Source organism: Pagrus major, chromosome 18 (genome assembly GCF_040436345.1).
Source record: "Pagrus major chromosome 18, Pma_NU_1.0".
In the NCBI taxonomy this organism is placed as follows: Eukaryota; Metazoa; Chordata; class Actinopteri; order Spariformes; family Sparidae; genus Pagrus; species Pagrus major.
In genome coordinates this window covers 287400-304013 of record NC_133232.1, presented here as the reverse complement: position 1 = coordinate 304013, position 16614 = coordinate 287400, and the positions used below count along the sequence as shown (strand labels likewise).

General features: G+C 44.1%; 28 non-coding genes across 28 annotated transcripts; all 28 read right to left on the bottom strand.

Moving 5' to 3' along the window:
* Nucleotides 1-546: 546 nt before the first annotated feature.
* On the bottom strand, nt 547-628 carry trnal-aag (transfer RNA leucine (anticodon AAG)). The gene has a single exon. It is a non-coding gene; the product is annotated as a tRNA-Leu (tRNA).
* A 223-nt stretch (nt 629-851) lies between these two features.
* Nucleotides 852-923, bottom strand: trnam-cau (transfer RNA methionine (anticodon CAU)). Its single transcript has one exon. It is a non-coding gene; the product is annotated as a tRNA-Met (tRNA).
* A 498-nt stretch (nt 924-1421) lies between these two features.
* Nucleotides 1422-1503, bottom strand: trnal-uag (transfer RNA leucine (anticodon UAG)). Its single transcript has one exon. It is a non-coding gene; the product is annotated as a tRNA-Leu (tRNA).
* Nucleotides 1504-2530: 1027 nt separating this feature from the next.
* Nucleotides 2531-2612, bottom strand: trnal-uag (transfer RNA leucine (anticodon UAG)). Its single transcript has one exon. It is a non-coding gene; the product is annotated as a tRNA-Leu (tRNA).
* Nucleotides 2613-2835: 223 nt separating this feature from the next.
* trnam-cau (transfer RNA methionine (anticodon CAU)) lies at nt 2836-2907 on the bottom strand. The gene has a single exon. It is a non-coding gene; the product is annotated as a tRNA-Met (tRNA).
* A 498-nt stretch (nt 2908-3405) lies between these two features.
* Nucleotides 3406-3487, bottom strand: trnal-uag (transfer RNA leucine (anticodon UAG)). The gene has a single exon. It is a non-coding gene; the product is annotated as a tRNA-Leu (tRNA).
* Nucleotides 3488-3710: 223 nt separating this feature from the next.
* On the bottom strand, nt 3711-3782 carry trnam-cau (transfer RNA methionine (anticodon CAU)). The gene has a single exon. It is a non-coding gene; the product is annotated as a tRNA-Met (tRNA).
* Nucleotides 3783-4280: 498 nt separating this feature from the next.
* trnal-uag (transfer RNA leucine (anticodon UAG)) lies at nt 4281-4362 on the bottom strand. Its single transcript has one exon. It is a non-coding gene; the product is annotated as a tRNA-Leu (tRNA).
* Nucleotides 4363-4585: 223 nt separating this feature from the next.
* On the bottom strand, nt 4586-4657 carry trnam-cau (transfer RNA methionine (anticodon CAU)). Its single transcript has one exon. It is a non-coding gene; the product is annotated as a tRNA-Met (tRNA).
* A 732-nt stretch (nt 4658-5389) lies between these two features.
* On the bottom strand, nt 5390-5471 carry trnal-uag (transfer RNA leucine (anticodon UAG)). The gene has a single exon. It is a non-coding gene; the product is annotated as a tRNA-Leu (tRNA).
* Nucleotides 5472-5694: 223 nt separating this feature from the next.
* trnam-cau (transfer RNA methionine (anticodon CAU)) lies at nt 5695-5766 on the bottom strand. Its single transcript has one exon. It is a non-coding gene; the product is annotated as a tRNA-Met (tRNA).
* Nucleotides 5767-6264: 498 nt separating this feature from the next.
* On the bottom strand, nt 6265-6346 carry trnal-uag (transfer RNA leucine (anticodon UAG)). The gene has a single exon. It is a non-coding gene; the product is annotated as a tRNA-Leu (tRNA).
* A 1027-nt stretch (nt 6347-7373) lies between these two features.
* trnal-aag (transfer RNA leucine (anticodon AAG)) lies at nt 7374-7455 on the bottom strand. Its single transcript has one exon. It is a non-coding gene; the product is annotated as a tRNA-Leu (tRNA).
* A 223-nt stretch (nt 7456-7678) lies between these two features.
* On the bottom strand, nt 7679-7750 carry trnam-cau (transfer RNA methionine (anticodon CAU)). The gene has a single exon. It is a non-coding gene; the product is annotated as a tRNA-Met (tRNA).
* Nucleotides 7751-8248: 498 nt separating this feature from the next.
* trnal-uag (transfer RNA leucine (anticodon UAG)) lies at nt 8249-8330 on the bottom strand. Its single transcript has one exon. It is a non-coding gene; the product is annotated as a tRNA-Leu (tRNA).
* Nucleotides 8331-9123: 793 nt separating this feature from the next.
* trnal-uag (transfer RNA leucine (anticodon UAG)) lies at nt 9124-9205 on the bottom strand. The gene has a single exon. It is a non-coding gene; the product is annotated as a tRNA-Leu (tRNA).
* A 1027-nt stretch (nt 9206-10232) lies between these two features.
* trnal-uag (transfer RNA leucine (anticodon UAG)) lies at nt 10233-10314 on the bottom strand. Its single transcript has one exon. It is a non-coding gene; the product is annotated as a tRNA-Leu (tRNA).
* Nucleotides 10315-10537: 223 nt separating this feature from the next.
* trnam-cau (transfer RNA methionine (anticodon CAU)) lies at nt 10538-10609 on the bottom strand. Its single transcript has one exon. It is a non-coding gene; the product is annotated as a tRNA-Met (tRNA).
* Nucleotides 10610-11107: 498 nt separating this feature from the next.
* On the bottom strand, nt 11108-11189 carry trnal-uag (transfer RNA leucine (anticodon UAG)). Its single transcript has one exon. It is a non-coding gene; the product is annotated as a tRNA-Leu (tRNA).
* A 223-nt stretch (nt 11190-11412) lies between these two features.
* trnam-cau (transfer RNA methionine (anticodon CAU)) lies at nt 11413-11484 on the bottom strand. Its single transcript has one exon. It is a non-coding gene; the product is annotated as a tRNA-Met (tRNA).
* Nucleotides 11485-12216: 732 nt separating this feature from the next.
* On the bottom strand, nt 12217-12298 carry trnal-aag (transfer RNA leucine (anticodon AAG)). The gene has a single exon. It is a non-coding gene; the product is annotated as a tRNA-Leu (tRNA).
* A 223-nt stretch (nt 12299-12521) lies between these two features.
* On the bottom strand, nt 12522-12593 carry trnam-cau (transfer RNA methionine (anticodon CAU)). Its single transcript has one exon. It is a non-coding gene; the product is annotated as a tRNA-Met (tRNA).
* A 498-nt stretch (nt 12594-13091) lies between these two features.
* Nucleotides 13092-13173, bottom strand: trnal-uag (transfer RNA leucine (anticodon UAG)). Its single transcript has one exon. It is a non-coding gene; the product is annotated as a tRNA-Leu (tRNA).
* A 1027-nt stretch (nt 13174-14200) lies between these two features.
* On the bottom strand, nt 14201-14282 carry trnal-aag (transfer RNA leucine (anticodon AAG)). Its single transcript has one exon. It is a non-coding gene; the product is annotated as a tRNA-Leu (tRNA).
* A 223-nt stretch (nt 14283-14505) lies between these two features.
* On the bottom strand, nt 14506-14577 carry trnam-cau (transfer RNA methionine (anticodon CAU)). Its single transcript has one exon. It is a non-coding gene; the product is annotated as a tRNA-Met (tRNA).
* Nucleotides 14578-15075: 498 nt separating this feature from the next.
* Nucleotides 15076-15157, bottom strand: trnal-uag (transfer RNA leucine (anticodon UAG)). Its single transcript has one exon. It is a non-coding gene; the product is annotated as a tRNA-Leu (tRNA).
* Nucleotides 15158-16184: 1027 nt separating this feature from the next.
* trnal-uag (transfer RNA leucine (anticodon UAG)) lies at nt 16185-16266 on the bottom strand. The gene has a single exon. It is a non-coding gene; the product is annotated as a tRNA-Leu (tRNA).
* A 223-nt stretch (nt 16267-16489) lies between these two features.
* Nucleotides 16490-16561, bottom strand: trnam-cau (transfer RNA methionine (anticodon CAU)). The gene has a single exon. It is a non-coding gene; the product is annotated as a tRNA-Met (tRNA).
* Between the last annotated feature and the right edge of the window lie 53 nt (nt 16562-16614).

The window sequence follows — 16614 nt, the reverse complement described above, 5'->3', positions numbered from 1 at the left end:
TATTAACGGATGGCTAACTTGAAAGGAGTGAGTAGCCTACAAGGGAGGCGAAAACTGTAGAGTACACTCACAAGATACATCTGTCTTGTATTTGAAAACAAAAAATCGTTGACACACCTTTAAAAAGTTATGCTGAGATTCTATGCCAGTGGCCACTGTTTGAATGAATCTTGCATGAAGCGTTTGCCAGCATAATCAGCTGACAATTTTCTGCTGGAAATGGAGGTCTTCCTAGACTAAGGCTTTGGAAGAGCCCATACATGTTTGAATTGTGTAATGCCATCATATTAACAGACGATTAACACTGTCAAATGGCAGTGGTGGGATTTGAACCCACGCCTCCTGACACACCTTTAAAAAGTTATGCTGAGATTCTATGCCAGTGGCCACTGTTTGAATGAATCTTGCATGAAGCGTTTGCCAGCATAATCAGCTGACAATTTTCTTCTGGAAATGGAGGTCTTCCTAGACTAAGGCTTTGGAAGAGCCCATACATGTTTGAATTGTGTAATGCCATCATATTAACAGACGACTAACACTGTCAAATGGCAGTGGTGGGATTTGAACCCACGCCTCCTGAGAGACTGGAGCCTTAATCCAGCGCCTTAGACCACTCGGCCACACTACCTGCGTTGCACGTTGTTTCTACAGTCAAAAACATAGTGAGGTATGTAGATATGCACGGAATAGTGGACATGTTTCAAGAAAAATAGAGCGAAAACAAATGCCAACCTACAAGGAAGGTGAAAACTCTGTTGAGTACACTCAGAAGTTACCTCTGTCTGAGGTATTTGTGCCAATGAGTTCTTTATTTTCCATATAGACCCTTGCTGATACGCAGTATGGAGAATTAGCAGAGGATGGTTTCGATCCATCGACCTCTGGGTTATGGGCCCAGCACGCTTCCGCTGCGCCACTCTGCTCTGCGTGGTCTTGGTTTGAGGCTGGGGCAAACGTGGAGCCACCTCAACGTTGATCTTGAATGAAGCACTTGCCAGCATAATCAGCTGCCAATGTCTTTCTGGAAATAGAGGTTGCGGTATAGACTCTTCTTCATAGAGGTTAAGGCAAGGGCTTTGCATACATGGTTGCATTGTATAATACCATCATATTAACAGATGGCTAACTTGAAAGGAGTGAGTAGCCTACAAGGGAGGCGAAAACTGTAGAGTACACTCACAAGATACATCTGTCTTGTATTTGAAAACAAAAAATCGTTGACACACCTTTAAAAAGTTATGCTGAGATTCTATGCCAGTGGCCACTGTTTGAATGAATCTTGCATGAAGCGTTTGCCAGCATAATCAGCTGACAATTTTCTTCTGGAAATGGAGGTCTTCCTAGACTAAGGCTTTGGAAGAGCCCATACATGTTTGAATTGTGTAATGCCATCATATTAACAGACGACTAACACTGTCAAATGGCAGTGGTGGGATTTGAACCCACGCCTCCTGAGAGACTGGAGCCTAAATCCAGCGCCTTAGACCACTCGGCCACACTACCTGCGTTGCATGTCGTTTCTACAGTCAAAAACGTAGTGAGGTATGCAGATATGCACGGAGTAGTGGACATGTTTCAAGAAAAATAGAGCGAAAACAAATGCCAACCTACAAGGAAGGTGAAAACTCTGTTGAGTACACTCAGAAGTTACCTCTGTCTGAGGTATTTGTGCCAATGAGTTCTTTATTTTCCATATAGACCCTTGCTGATACGCAGTATGTAGAATTAGCAGAGGATGGTTTTGATCCATCGACCTCTGGGTTATGGGCCCAGCACGCTTCCGCTGCGCCACTCTGCTCTGCGTGGCCTTGATTTGAGGCTGGGGCAAACGTGGAGCCACCTCAACGTTGATCTTGAATGAAGCACTTGCCAGCATAATCAGCTGCCAATGTCTTTCTGGAAATAGAGGTTGCGGTCTAGACTCTTCTTCATAGAGGTTAAGGCAAGGGCTTTGCATACATGGTTGCATTGTATAATACCATCATATTAACGGATGGCTAACTTGAAAGGAGTGAGTAGCCTACAAGGGAGGCAAAAACTGTAGAGTACACTCACAAGATACATCTGTCTTGTATTTGAAAACAAAAAATCGTTGACACACCTTTAAAAAGTTATGCTGAGATTCTATGCCAGTGGCCACTGTTTGAATGAATCTTGCATGAAGCGTTTGCCAGCATAATCAGCTGACAATTTTCTTCTGGAAATGGAGGTCTTCCTAGACTAAGGCTTTGGAAGAGCCCATACATGTTTGAATTGTGTAATGCCATCATATTAACAGACGACTAACACTGTCAAATGGCAGTGGTGGGATTTGAACCCACGCTTCCTGACACACCTTTAAAAAGTTATGCTGAGATTCTATGCCAGTGGCCACTGTTATAATGAATCTTGCATGAAGCGTTTGCCAGCATAATCAGCTGACAATTTTCTTCTGGAAATGGAGGTCTTCCTAGACTAAGGCTTTGGAAGAGCCCATACATGTTTGAATTGTGTAATGCCATCATATTAACAGATGACTAACACTGTCAAATGGCAGTGGTGGGATTTGAACCCACGCCTCCTGAGAGACTGGAGCCTAAATACAGCGCCTTAGACCACTCGGCCACACTACCTGCGTTGCACGTTGTTTCTACAGTCAAAAACGTAGTGAGGTATGCAGATATGCACGGAGTAGTGGACATGTTTCAAGAAAAATAGAGCGAAAACAAATGCCAACCTACAAGGAAGGTGAAAACTCTGTTGAGTACACTCAGAAGTTACCTCTGTCTGAGGTATTTGTGCCAATGAGTTCTTTATTTTCCATATAGACCCTTGCTGACACGCAGTATGTAGAATTAGCAGAGGATGGTTTCGATCCATCGACCTCTGGGTTATGGGCCCAGCACGCTTCCGCTGCGCCACTCTGCTCTGCGTGGTCTTGGTTTGAGGCTGGGGCAAACGTGGAGCCACCTCAACGTTGATCTTGAATGAAGCACTTGCCAGCATAATCAGCTGCCAATGTCTTTCTGGAAATAGAGGTTGCGGTATAGACTCTTCTTCATAGAGGTTAAGGCAAGGGCTTTGCATACATGGTTGCATTGTATAATACCATCATATTAACAGATGGCTAACTTGAAAGGAGTGAGTAGCCTACAAGGGAGGCGAAAACTGTAGAGTACACTCACAAGATACCTCTGTCTTGTATTTGAAAACAAAAAATCGTTGACACACCTTTAAAAAGTTATGCTGAGATTCTATGCCAGTGGCCACTGTTTGAATGAATCTTGCATGAAGCGTTTGCCAGCATAATCAGCTGACAATTTTCTTCTGGAAATGGAGGTCTTCCTAGACTAAGGCTTTGGAAGAGCCCATACATGTTTGAATTGTGTAATGCCATCATATTAACAGATGACTAACACTGTCAAATGGCAGTGGTGGGATTTGAACCCACGCCTCCTGAGAGACTGGAGCCTAAATACAGCGCCTTAGACCACTCGGCCACACTACCTGCGTTGCACGTTGTTTCTACAGTCAAAAACGTAGTGAGGTATGCAGATATGCACGGAGTAGTGGACATGTTTCAAGAAAAATAGAGCGAAAACAAATGCCAACCTACAAGGAAGGTGAAAACTCTGTTGAGTACACTCAGAAGTTACCTCTGTCTGAGGTATTTGTGCCAATGAGTTCTTTATTTTCCATATAGACCCTTGCTGACACGCAGTATGTAGAATTAGCAGAGGATGGTTTCGATCCATCGACCTCTGGGTTATGGGCCCAGCACGCTTCCGCTGCGCCACTCTGCTCTGCGTGGTCTTGGTTTGAGGCTGGGGCAAACGTGGAGCCACCTCAACGTTGATCTTGAATGAAGCACTTGCCAGCATAATCAGCTGCCAATGTCTTTCTGGAAATAGAGGTTGCGGTATAGACTCTTCTTCATAGAGGTTAAGGCAAGGGCTTTGCATACATGGTTGCATTGTATAATACCATCATATTAACAGATGGCTAACTTGAAAGGAGTGAGTAGCCTACAAGGGAGGCGAAAACTGTAGAGTACACTCACAAGATACCTCTGTCTTGTATTTGAAAACAAAAAATCGTTGACACACCTTTAAAAAGTTATGCTGAGATTCTATGCCAGTGGCCACTGTTTGAATGAATCTTGCATGAAGCGTTTGCCAGCATAATCAGCTGACAATTTTCTTCTGGAAATGGAGGTCTTCCTAGACTAAGGCTTTGGAAGAGCCCATACATGTTTGAATTGTGTAATGCCATCATATTAACAGATGACTAACACTGTCAAATGGCAGTGGTGGGATTTGAACCCACGCCTGCTGAGAGACTGGAGCCTAAATCCAGCGCCTTAGACCACTCGGCCACACTACCTGCGTTGCATGTTGTTTCTACAGTCAAAAACGTAGTGAGGTATGCAGATATGCACGGAGTAGTGGACATGTTTCAAGAAAAATAGAGCGAAAACAAATGCCAACCTACAAGGAAGGTGAAAACTCTGTTGAGTACACTCAGAAGTTACCTCTGTCTGAGGTATTTGTGCCAATGAGTTCTTTATTTTCCATATAGACCCTTGCTGATACGCAGTATGTAGAATTAGCAGAGGATGGTTTCGATCCATCGACCTCTGGGTTATGGGCCCAGCACGCTTCCGCTGCGCCACTCTGCTCTGCGTGGCCTTGATTTGAGGCTGGGGCAAACGTGGAGCCACCTCAACGTTGATCTTGAATGAAGCACTTGCCAGCATAATCAGCTGCCAATGTCTTTCTGGAAATAGAGGTTGCGGTCTAGACTCTTCTTCATAGAGGTTAAGGCAAGGGCTTTGCATACATGGTTGCATTGTATAATACCATCATATTAACGGATGGCTAACTTGAAAGGAGTGAGTAGCCTACAAGGGAGGCAAAAACTGTAGAGTACACTCACAAGATACATCTGTCTTGTATTTGAAAACAAAAAATCGTTGACACACCTTTAAAAAGTTATGCTGAGATTCTATGCCAGTGGCCACTGTTTGAATGAATCTTGCATGAAGCGTTTGCCAGCATAATCAGCTGACAATTTTCTTCTGGAAATGGAGGTCTTCCTAGACTAAGGCTTTGGAAGAGCCCATACATGTTTGAATTGTGTAATGCCATCATATTAACAGACGATTAACACTGTCAAATGGCAGTGGTGGGATTTGAACCCACGCTTCCTGACACACCTTTAAAAAGTTATGCTGAGATTCTATGCCAGTGGCCACTGTTATAATGAATCTTGCATGAAGCGTTTGCCAGCATAATCAGCTGACAATTTTCTTCTGGAAATGGAGGTCTTCCTAGACTAAGGCTTTGGAAGAGCCCATACATGTTTGAATTGTGTAATGCCATCATATTAACAGATGACTAACACTGTCAAATGGCAGTGGTGGGATTTGAACCCACGCCTCCTGAGAGACTGGAGCCTAAATACAGCGCCTTAGACCACTCGGCCACACTACCTGCGTTGCACGTTGTTTCTACAGTCAAAAACGTAGTGAGGTATGCAGATATGCACGGAGTAGTGGACATGTTTCAAGAAAAATAGAGCGAAAACAAATGCCAACCTACAAGGAAGGTGAAAACTCTGTTGAGTACACTCAGAAGTTACCTCTGTCTGAGGTATTTGTGCCAATGAGTTCTTTATTTTCCATATAGACCCTTGCTGACACGCAGTATGTAGAATTAGCAGAGGATGGTTTCGATCCATCGACCTCTGGGTTATGGGCCCAGCACGCTTCCGCTGCGCCACTCTGCTCTGCGTGGTCTTGGTTTGAGGCTGGGGCAAACGTGGAGCCACCTCAACGTTGATCTTGAATGAAGCACTTGCCAGCATAATCAGCTGCCAATGTCTTTCTGGAAATAGAGGTTGCGGTATAGACTCTTCTTCATAGAGGTTAAGGCAAGGGCTTTGCATACATGGTTGCATTGTATAATACCATCATATTAACAGATGGCTAACTTGAAAGGAGTGAGTAGCCTACAAGGGAGGCGAAAACTGTAGAGTACACTCACAAGATACCTCTGTCTTGTATTTGAAAACAAAAAATCGTTGACACACCTTTAAAAAGTTATGCTGAGATTCTATGCCAGTGGCCACTGTTTGAATGAATCTTGCATGAAGCGTTTGCCAGCATAATCAGCTGACAATTTTCTTCTGGAAATGGAGGTCTTCCTAGACTAAGGCTTTGGAAGAGCCCATACATGTTTGAATTGTGTAATGCCATCATATTAACAGATGACTAACACTGTCAAATGGCAGTGGTGGGATTTGAACCCACGCCTGCTGAGAGACTGGAGCCTAAATCCAGCGCCTTAGACCACTCGGCCACACTACCTGTGTTGCACGTCGTTTCTACAGTCAAAAACGTAGTGAGGTATGCAGATATGCACGGAATAGTGGACATGTTTCAAGAAAAATAGAGCGAAAACAAATGCCAACCTACAAGGAAGGTGAAAACTCTGTTGAGTACACTCAGAAGTTACCTCTGTCTGAGGTATTTGTGCCCATGAGTTCTTTATTTTCCATATAGACCCTTGCTGATACGCAGTATGTAGAATTAGCAGAAGATGGTTTTGATCCATCGACATTTGGGTTATGGGCCCAGCACGCTTCCGCTGCGCCACTCTGCTCTGCGTGGTCTTGGTTTGAGGCTGGGGCAAACGTGGAGCCACCTCAACGTTGATCTTGAATGAAGCACTTGCCAGCATAATCAGCTGCCAATGTCTTTCTGGAAATAGAGGTTGCGGTCTAGACTCTTCTTCATAGAGGTTAAGGCAAGGGCTTTGCATACATGGTTGCATTGTATAATACCATCATATTAACGGATGGCTAACTTGAAAGGAGTGAGTAGCCTACAAGGGAGGCGAAAACTGTAGAGTACACTCACAAGATACATCTGTCTTGTATTTGAAAACAAAAAATCGTTGACACACCTTTAAAAAGTTATGCTGAGATTCTATGCCAGTGGCCACTGTTTGAATGAATCTTGCATGAAGCGTTTGCCAGCATAATCAGCTGACAATTTTCTGCTGGAAATGGAGGTCTTCCTAGACTAAGGCTTTGGAAGAGCCCATACATGTTTGAATTGTGTAATGCCATCATATTAACAGACGATTAACACTGTCAAATGGCAGTGGTGGGATTTGAACCCACGCCTCCTGACACACCTTTAAAAAGTTATGCTGAGATTCTATGCCAGTGGCCACTGTTTGAATGAATCTTGCATGAAGCGTTTGCCAGCATAATCAGCTGACAATTTTCTTCTGGAAATGGAGGTCTTCCTAGACTAAGGCTTTGGAAGAGCCCATACATGTTTGAATTGTGTAATGCCATCATATTAACAGACGACTAACACTGTCAAATGGCAGTGGTGGGATTTGAACCCACGCCTCCTGAGAGACTGGAGCCTTAATCCAGCGCCTTAGACCACTCGGCCACACTACCTGCGTTGCACGTTGTTTCTACAGTCAAAAACATAGTGAGGTATGTAGATATGCACGGAATAGTGGACATGTTTCAAGAAAAATAGAGCGAAAACAAATGCCAACCTACAAGGAAGGTGAAAACTCTGTTGAGTACACTCAGAAGTTACCTCTGTCTGAGGTATTTGTGCCAATGAGTTCTTTATTTTCCATATAGACCCTTGCTGATACGCAGTATGTAGAATTAGCAGAGGATGGTTTCGATCCATCGACCTCTGGGTTATGGGCCCAGCACGCTTCCGCTGCGCCACTCTGCTCTGCGTGGTCTTGGTTTGAGGCTGGGGCAAACGTGGAGCCACCTCAACGTTGATCTTGAATGAAGCACTTGCCAGCATAATCAGCTGCCAATGTCTTTCTGGAAATAGAGGTTGCGGTATAGACTCTTCTTCATAGAGGTTAAGGCAAGGGCTTTGCATACATGGTTGCATTGTATAATACCATCATATTAACAGATGGCTAACTTGAAAGGAGTGAGTAGCCTACAAGGGAGGCGAAAACTGTAGAGTACACTCACAAGATACATCTGTCTTGTATTTGAAAACAAAAAATCGTTGACACACCTTTAAAAAGTTATGCTGAGATTCTATGCCAGTGGCCACTGTTTGAATGAATCTTGCATGAAGCGTTTGCCAGCATAATCAGCTGACAATTTTCTTCTGGAAATGGAGGTCTTCCTAGACTAAGGCTTTGGAAGAGCCCATACATGTTTGAATTGTGTAATGCCATCATATTAACAGACGACTAACACTGTCAAATGGCAGTGGTGGGATTTGAACCCACGCCTCCTGAGAGACTGGAGCCTAAATCCAGCGCCTTAGACCACTCGGCCACACTACCTGCGTTGCATGTCGTTTCTACAGTCAAAAACGTAGTGAGGTATGCAGATATGCACGGAGTAGTGGACATGTTTCAAGAAAAATAGAGCGAAAACAAATGCCAACCTACAAGGAAGGTGAAAACTCTGTTGAGTACACTCAGAAGTTACCTCTGTCTGAGGTATTTGTGCCAATGAGTTCTTTATTTTCCATATAGACCCTTGCTGATACGCAGTATGTAGAATTAGCAGAGGATGGTTTTGATCCATCGACCTCTGGGTTATGGGCCCAGCACGCTTCCGCTGCGCCACTCTGCTCTGCGTGGCCTTGATTTGAGGCTGGGGCAAACGTGGAGCCACCTCAACGTTGATCTTGAATGAAGCACTTGCCAGCATAATCAGCTGCCAATGTCTTTCTGGAAATAGAGGTTGCGGTCTAGACTCTTCTTCATAGAGGTTAAGGCAAGGGCTTTGCATACATGGTTGCATTGTATAATACCATCATATTAACGGATGGCTAACTTGAAAGGAGTGAGTAGCCTACAAGGGAGGCAAAAACTGTAGAGTACACTCACAAGATACATCTGTCTTGTATTTGAAAACAAAAAATCGTTGACACACCTTTAAAAAGTTATGCTGAGATTCTATGCCAGTGGCCACTGTTTGAATGAATCTTGCATGAAGCGTTTGCCAGCATAATCAGCTGACAATTTTCTTCTGGAAATGGAGGTCTTCCTAGACTAAGGCTTTGGAAGAGCCCATACATGTTTGAATTGTGTAATGCCATCATATTAACAGACGACTAACACTGTCAAATGGCAGTGGTGGGATTTGAACCCACGCCTCCTGAGAGACTGGAGCCTAAATCCAGCGCCTTAGACCACTCGGCCACACTACCTGCGTTGCATGTCGTTTCTACAGTCAAAAACGTAGTGAGGTATGCAGATATGCACGGAGTAGTGGACATGTTTCAAGAAAAATAGAGCGAAAACAAATGCCAACCTACAAGGAAGGTGAAAACTCTGTTGAGTACACTCAGAAGTTACCTCTGTCTGAGGTATTTGTGCCAATGAGTTCTTTATTTTCCATATAGACCCTTGCTGATACGCAGTATGTAGAATTAGCAGAGGATGGTTTTGATCCATCGACCTCTGGGTTATGGGCCCAGCACGCTTCCGCTGCGCCACTCTGCTCTGCGTGGCCTTGATTTGAGGCTGGGGCAAACGTGGAGCCACCTCAACGTTGATCTTGAATGAAGCACTTGCCAGCATAATCAGCTGCCAATGTCTTTCTGGAAATAGAGGTTGCGGTCTAGACTCTTCTTCATAGAGGTTAAGGCAAGGGCTTTGCATACATGGTTGCATTGTATAATACCATCATATTAACGGATGGCTAACTTGAAAGGAGTGAGTAGCCTACAAGGGAGGCAAAAACTGTAGAGTACACTCACAAGATACATCTGTCTTGTATTTGAAAACAAAAAATCGTTGACACACCTTTAAAAAGTTATGCTGAGATTCTATGCCAGTGGCCACTGTTTGAATGAATCTTGCATGAAGCGTTTGCCAGCATAATCAGCTGACAATTTTCTTCTGGAAATGGAGGTCTTCCTAGACTAAGGCTTTGGAAGAGCCCATACATGTTTGAATTGTGTAATGCCATCATATTAACAGACGACTAACACTGTCAAATGGCAGTGGTGGGATTTGAACCCACGCTTCCTGACACACCTTTAAAAAGTTATGCTGAGATTCTATGCCAGTGGCCACTGTTATAATGAATCTTGCATGAAGCGTTTGCCAGCATAATCAGCTGACAATTTTCTTCTGGAAATGGAGGTCTTCCTAGACTAAGGCTTTGGAAGAGCCCATACATGTTTGAATTGTGTAATGCCATCATATTAACAGATGACTAACACTGTCAAATGGCAGTGGTGGGATTTGAACCCACGCCTCCTGAGAGACTGGAGCCTAAATACAGCGCCTTAGACCACTCGGCCACACTACCTGCGTTGCACGTTGTTTCTACAGTCAAAAACGTAGTGAGGTATGCAGATATGCACGGAGTAGTGGACATGTTTCAAGAAAAATAGAGCGAAAACAAATGCCAACCTACAAGGAAGGTGAAAACTCTGTTGAGTACACTCAGAAGTTACCTCTGTCTGAGGTATTTGTGCCAATGAGTTCTTTATTTTCCATATAGACCCTTGCTGACACGCAGTATGTAGAATTAGCAGAGGATGGTTTCGATCCATCGACCTCTGGGTTATGGGCCCAGCACGCTTCCGCTGCGCCACTCTGCTCTGCGTGGTCTTGGTTTGAGGCTGGGGCAAACGTGGAGCCACCTCAACGTTGATCTTGAATGAAGCACTTGCCAGCATAATCAGCTGCCAATGTCTTTCTGGAAATAGAGGTTGCGGTATAGACTCTTCTTCATAGAGGTTAAGGCAAGGGCTTTGCATACATGGTTGCATTGTATAATACCATCATATTAACAGATGGCTAACTTGAAAGGAGTGAGTAGCCTACAAGGGAGGCGAAAACTGTAGAGTACACTCACAAGATACCTCTGTCTTGTATTTGAAAACAAAAAATCGTTGACACACCTTTAAAAAGTTATGCTGAGATTCTATGCCAGTGGCCACTGTTTGAATGAATCTTGCATGAAGCGTTTGCCAGCATAATCAGCTGACAATTTTCTTCTGGAAATGGAGGTCTTCCTAGACTAAGGCTTTGGAAGAGCCCATACATGTTTGAATTGTGTAATGCCATCATATTAACAGATGACTAACACTGTCAAATGGCAGTGGTGGGATTTGAACCCACGCCTCCTGAGAGACTGGAGCCTAAATACAGCGCCTTAGACCACTCGGCCACACTACCTGCGTTGCACGTTGTTTCTACAGTCAAAAACGTAGTGAGGTATGCAGATATGCACGGAGTAGTGGACATGTTTCAAGAAAAATAGAGCGAAAACAAATGCCAACCTACAAGGAAGGTGAAAACTCTGTTGAGTACACTCAGAAGTTACCTCTGTCTGAGGTATTTGTGCCAATGAGTTCTTTATTTTCCATATAGACCCTTGCTGACACGCAGTATGTAGAATTAGCAGAGGATGGTTTCGATCCATCGACCTCTGGGTTATGGGCCCAGCACGCTTCCGCTGCGCCACTCTGCTCTGCGTGGTCTTGGTTTGAGGCTGGGGCAAACGTGGAGCCACCTCAACGTTGATCTTGAATGAAGCACTTGCCAGCATAATCAGCTGCCAATGTCTTTCTGGAAATAGAGGTTGCGGTATAGACTCTTCTTCATAGAGGTTAAGGCAAGGGCTTTGCATACATGGTTGCATTGTATAATACCATCATATTAACAGATGGCTAACTTGAAAGGAGTGAGTAGCCTACAAGGGAGGCGAAAACTGTAGAGTACACTCACAAGATACCTCTGTCTTGTATTTGAAAACAAAAAATCGTTGACACACCTTTAAAAAGTTATGCTGAGATTCTATGCCAGTGGCCACTGTTTGAATGAATCTTGCATGAAGCGTTTGCCAGCATAATCAGCTGACAATTTTCTTCTGGAAATGGAGGTCTTCCTAGACTAAGGCTTTGGAAGAGCCCATACATGTTTGAATTGTGTAATGCCATCATATTAACAGACGATTAACACTGTCAAATGGCAGTGGTGGGATTTGAACCCACGCCTCCTGACACACCTTTAAAAAGTTATGCTGAGATTCTATGCCAGTGGCCACTGTTTGAATGAATCTTGCATGAAGCGTTTGCCAGCATAATCAGCTGACAATTTTCTTCTGGAAATGGAGGTCTTCCTAGACTAAGGCTTTGGAAGAGCCCATACATGTTTGAATTGTGTAATGCCATCATATTAACAGACGACTAACACTGTCAAATGGCAGTGGTGGGATTTGAACCCACGCCTCCTGAGAGACTGGAGCCTTAATCCAGCGCCTTAGACCACTCGGCCACACTACCTGCGTTGCACGTTGTTTCTACAGTCAAAAACATAGTGAGGTATGTAGATATGCACGGAATAGTGGACATGTTTCAAGAAAAATAGAGCGAAAACAAATGCCAACCTACAAGGAAGGTGAAAACTCTGTTGAGTACACTCAGAAGTTACCTCTGTCTGAGGTATTTGTGCCAATGAGTTCTTTATTTTCCATATAGACCCTTGCTGATACGCAGTATGTAGAATTAGCAGAGGATGGTTTCGATCCATCGACCTCTGGGTTATGGGCCCAGCACGCTTCCGCTGCGCCACTCTGCTCTGCGTGGTCTTGGTTTGAGGCTGGGGCAAACGTGGAGCCACCTCAACGTTGATCTTGAATGAAGCACTTGCCAGCATAATCAGCTGCCAATGTCTTTCTGGAAATAGAGGTTGCGGTATAGACTCTTCTTCATAGAGGTTAAGGCAAGGGCTTTGCATACATGGTTGCATTGTATAATACCATCATATTAACAGATGGCTAACTTGAAAGGAGTGAGTAGCCTACAAGGGAGGCGAAAACTGTAGAGTACACTCACAAGATACATCTGTCTTGTATTTGAAAACAAAAAATCGTTGACACACCTTTAAAAAGTTATGCTGAGATTCTATGCCAGTGGCCACTGTTTGAATGAATCTTGCATGAAGCGTTTGCCAGCATAATCAGCTGACAATTTTCTTCTGGAAATGGAGGTCTTCCTAGACTAAGGCTTTGGAAGAGCCCATACATGTTTGAATTGTGTAATGCCATCATATTAACAGACGACTAACACTGTCAAATGGCAGTGGTGGGATTTGAACCCACGCCTCCTGAGAGACTGGAGCCTAAATCCAGCGCCTTAGACCACTCGGCCACACTACCTGCGTTGCATGTCGTTTCTACAGTCAAAAACGTAGTGAGGTATGCAGATATGCACGGAGTAGTGGACATGTTTCAAGAAAAATAGAGCGAAAACAAATGCCAACCTACAAGGAAGGTGAAAACTCTGTTGAGTACACTCAGAAGTTACCTCTGTCTGAGGTATTTGTGCCCATGAGTTCTTTATTTTCCATATAGACCCTTGCTGATACGCAGTATGTAGAATTAGCAGAAGATGGTTTTGATCCATCGACATTTGGGTTATGGGCCCAGCACGCTTCCGCTGCGCCACTCTGCTCTGCGTGGTCTTGGTTTGAGGCTGGGGCAAACGTGGAGCCACCTCAACGTTGATCTTGAATGAAGCACTTGCCAGCATAATCAGCTGCCAATGTCTTTCTGGAAATAGAGGTTGCGGTCTAGACTCTTCTTCATAGAGGTTAAGGCAAGGGCTTTGCATACATGGTTGCATTGTATAATACCATCATATTAACGGATGGCTAACTTGAAAGGAGTGAGTAGCCTACAAGGGAGGCGAAAACTGTAGAGTACACTCACAAGATACATCTGTCTTGTATTTGAAAACAAAAAATCGTTGACACACCTTTAAAAAGTTATGCTGAGATTCTATGCCAGTGGCCACTGTTTGAATGAATCTTGCATGAAGCGTTTGCCAGCATAATCAGCTGACAATTTTCTGCTGGAAATGGAGGTCTTCCTAGACTAAGGCTTTGGAAGAGCCCATACATGTTTGAATTGTGTAATGCCATCATATTAACAGACGATTAACACTGTCAAATGGCAGTGGTGGGATTTGAACCCACGCCTCCTGACACACCTTTAAAAAGTTATGCTGAGATTCTATGCCAGTGGCCACTGTTTGAATGAATCTTGCATGAAGCGTTTGCCAGCATAATCAGCTGACAATTTTCTTCTGGAAATGGAGGTCTTCCTAGACTAAGGCTTTGGAAGAGCCCATACATGTTTGAATTGTGTAATGCCATCATATTAACAGACGACTAACACTGTCAAATGGCAGTGGTGGGATTTGAACCCACGCCTCCTGAGAGACTGGAGCCTTAATCCAGCGCCTTAGACCACTCGGCCACACTACCTGCGTTGCACGTTGTTTCTACAGTCAAAAACATAGTGAGGTATGTAGATATGCACGGAATAGTGGACATGTTTCAAGAAAAATAGAGCGAAAACAAATGCCAACCTACAAGGAAGGTGAAAACTCTGTTGAGTACACTCAGAAGTTACCTCTGTCTGAGGTATTTGTGCCAATGAGTTCTTTATTTTCCATATAGACCCTTGCTGATACGCAGTATGGAGAATTAGCAGAGGATGGTTTCGATCCATCGACCTCTGGGTTATGGGCCCAGCACGCTTCCGCTGCGCCACTCTGCTCTGCGTGGTCTTGGTTTGAGGCTGGGGCAAACGTGGAGCCACCTCAACGTTGATCTTGAATGAAGCACTTGCCAGCATAATCAGCTGCCAATGTCTTTCTGGAAATAGAGGTTGCGGTATAGACTCTTCTTCATAGAGGTTAAGGCAAGGGCTTTGCATACATGGTTGCATTGTATAATACCATCATATTAACAGATGGCTAACTTGAAAGGAGTGAGTAGCCTACAAGGGAGGCGAAAACTGTAGAGTACACTCACAAGATACATCTGTCTTGTATTTGAAAACAAAAAATCGTTGACACACCTTTAAAAAGTTATGCTGAGATTCTATGCCAGTGGCCACTGTTTGAATGAATCTTGCATGAAGCGTTTGCCAGCATAATCAGCTGACAATTTTCTTCTGGAAATGGAGGTCTTCCTAGACTAAGGCTTTGGAAGAGCCCATACATGTTTGAATTGTGTAATGCCATCATATTAACAGACGACTAACACTGTCAAATGGCAGTGGTGGGATTTGAACCCACGCCTCCTGAGAGACTGGAGCCTAAATCCAGCGCCTTAGACCACTCGGCCACACTACCTGCGTTGCATGTCGTTTCTACAGTCAAAAACGTAGTGAGGTATGCAGATATGCACGGAGTAGTGGACATGTTTCAAGAAAAATAGAGCGAAAACAAATGCCAACCTACAAGGAAGGTGAAAACTCTGTTGAGTACACTCAGAAGTTACCTCTGTCTGAGGTATTTGTGCCAATGAGTTCTTTATTTTCCATATAGACCCTTGCTGATACGCAGTATGTAGAATTAGCAGAGGATGGTTTTGATCCATCGACCTCTGGGTTATGGGCCCAGCACGCTTCCGCTGCGCCACTCTGCTCTGCGTGGCCTTGATTTGAGGCTGGGGCAAACGTGGAGCCACCTCAACGTTGATCTTGAATGAAGCACTTGCCAGCATAATCAGCTGCCAATGTCTTTCTGGAAATAGAGGTTGCGGTCTAGACTCTTCTTCATAGAGGTTAAGGCAAGGGCTTTGCATACATGGTTGCATTGTATAATACCATCATATTAACGGATGGCTAACTTGAAAGGAGTGAGTAGCCTACAAGGGAGGCAAAAACTGTAGAGTACACTCACAAGATACATCTGTCTTGTATTTGAAAACAAAAAATCGTTGACACACCTTTAAAAAGTTATGCTGAGATTCTATGCCAGTGGCCACTGTTTGAATGAATCTTGCATGAAGCGTTTGCCAGCATAATCAGCTGACAATTTTCTTCTGGAAATGGAGGTCTTCCTAGACTAAGGCTTTGGAAGAGCCCATACATGTTTGAATTGTGTAATGCCATCATATTAACAGACGACTAACACTGTCAAATGGCAGTGGTGGGATTTGAACCCACGCTTCCTGACACACCTTTAAAAAGTTATGCTGAGATTCTATGCCAGTGGCCACTGTTATAATGAATCTTGCATGAAGCGTTTGCCAGCATAATCAGCTGACAATTTTCTTCTGGAAATGGAGGTCTTCCTAGACTAAGGCTTTGGAAGAGCCCATACATGTTTGAATTGTGTAATGCCATCATATTAACAGATGACTAACACTGTCAAATGGCAGTGGTGGGATTTGAACCCACGCCTCCTGAGAGACTGGAGCCTAAATACAGCGCCTTAGACCACTCGGCCACACTACCTGCGTTGCACGTTGTTTCTACAGTCAAAAACGTAGTGAGGTATGCAGATATGCACGGAGTAGTGGACATGTTTCAAGAAAAATAGAGCGAAAACAAATGCCAACCTACAAGGAAGGTGAAAACTCTGTTGAGTACACTCAGAAGTTACCTCTGTCTGAGGTATTTGTGCCAATGAGTTCTTTATTTTCCATATAGACCCTTGCTGACACGCAGTATGTAGAATTAGCAGAGGATGGTTTCGATCCATCGACCTCTGGGTTATGGGCCCAGCACGCTTCCGCTGCGCCACTCTGCTCTGCGTGGTCTTGGTTTGAGGCTGGGGCAAACGTGGAGCCACCTCAACGTTGA